This window comes from Tinamus guttatus, unplaced genomic scaffold (genome assembly GCF_059628265.1).
Source record: "Tinamus guttatus ecotype Peru unplaced genomic scaffold, ASM5962826v1 Tinamus_guttatus_pri_ptg000208l, whole genome shotgun sequence".
Taxonomy (NCBI): Eukaryota; Metazoa; Chordata; class Aves; order Tinamiformes; family Tinamidae; genus Tinamus; species Tinamus guttatus.
The window spans coordinates 4,405,759-4,407,728 of NW_028288742.1; positions in this window are offsets into that span (position 1 = coordinate 4,405,759).

Below are 1,970 nucleotides of genomic sequence, written 5' to 3' on the forward strand. Positions count from 1 at the left end.
TAGGAGCAGTTACTATAAAACCCGTTACTGACTTTGACTAGGACAGGCCAGGGAGGTTGTCTCCCCCCTCATGTGCATTCTTTTAGATATGTTGAATTCCACCCAATATTTTATACAAAGATTCAATATCATAATATAATGAAACTCCCACAGCCAGCCTTTACTTTTACTACTCTGGAAAACTTAGCTGCTCTTTGTTTCTTTGGTATTCCCCCACTCTTCTCACCTCCACGTGTTACACTTGAAGAGCTTGTCCTTAAGCTACTTGCAGGACTCTAGTGCTAACCTATAAACAGGGGCCCCAGTGTTCACATCTCTCCAAGGTGAACGGATACAGAAACCTACATGTGACGGTCTGATATTATTTTATTAAGTAGTCTTTTCATATCTTCATCCCATGTTAGCCCTATGGACTCCAATAAACTTTTTACACAAGATGTATCCAGAAAGGGATTTACTATAGTATTTTGACTTCAAAGTTGTTTTTTAAATTCTTGATTTGGCCTGCTGTAACCTACTGGAGATTATCTACCTTTGGGTGCAGCTCTGCAATTTGAAAGATGCCTATTTATGTCCAGTAATTTCTTCTTGCTAGTTAACTATTCCATCTTTTTTGCTGTAAGAGGTGGTATGTCTTCCAGAACAGCGTCTTTAAATGTTCTTCATACTGCCATATTTCCTTCAGGTCATGTGTGAGGAGGAAAAAAAAATACATATAAAATAATGGGCACTGCTTTTTTTTAGTGCTCAGAAACAAGATCCCAGGATTATTATAAACAGCACTGTGAAAACATGTCCTCAACAGAGACTGAAAACTGAGATATTAGGAAGAAGGAACAAAATGGAAAACAACATAGCGCTGATATTACGTCCACGATTCACCTGCATTTGAATACTGGCAGCATTCCTGTCTTCCTCACCCTCCTTGCAGTGCCAGGAAGGACCACATCTGGAAGGCCTAGGCACACCAGGGCTTGTCAGCTCGTGAGGGCAGTAACTGAGCAGCAGATCCCTCGTGGGGCACGGAGAACCTGAACCAAGGGGTCGGTTTTCCACTTGCTCACTTGCAAGGTAGGGGCAAGTATGAAAAGAATCTTAACATCTTGTATTTGTTTTGGGCTTTCTCTAAGCTGAGAAATTTCTTGTCACATACTTGTTGAGGATGTCAAAAAGTTTACAGTGGATCAAAACAGTTCTAAGTTAAAAAAAAAAGGGGGCCTCTTCTAGATAAAAATAACCTATTGCATAAATAGGCATAGCGTAAAGACAGCAAAGGAGGGAAGTGGCGTGCCTGCGTGCTAATAAAGGAGAAGTTATTTCCCCCAGCTCAGCTCTGTGCTCGCCGACGGCTGGGCCGTGAGAGCAGCCCCAGGGCCGCTCAGCCCGGGGTGACTGGGACACAGAGGCGCGACAGCCCAGCTCCCCCTCGCCCCTCGGCCCGGGGTGACCGGGACACAGAGACCCGGCAGCCCAGCTCCCCCTCGCCCCTCGGCCCGGGGTGACCGGGACACAGAGACCCGGCAGCCCAGCTCCCCCTCGCCCCTCGGCCCGGGGTGACCGGGACACAGAGACCCGACAGCCCAGCTCCCCCTCGGCCCGGGGTGCCCGGGACACAGAGACCCGACAGCCCAGCTCCCCCTCGCCCCTCGGCCCGGGGTGCCCGGGACACAGAGACCCGACAGCCCAGCTCCCCCTCGGCCCGGGGTGCCCGGGACACAGAGACGCGACAGCCCAGCTCCCCCTCGCCCTTCGCTCCCTTCCCCCCGCGGCTGCCCCGGCTCCGCGCTCGGAGTCGCCCCCGTCCCGCCGGGGCGGCCCCGCCTCAGCGCGGCTGCGCGCGCCCCGCCCCGCCCCGCCCCGCCCCGCGGCGGCCGTTGGGCCGCGCGCCGCCGCGACGCGCGCCGCCGCGGGAGGGGCCGGGAGCGCGCGCGCCGCCGGGGCCGCGCAGCGCGCTGTCTCCGGCGGCGGCC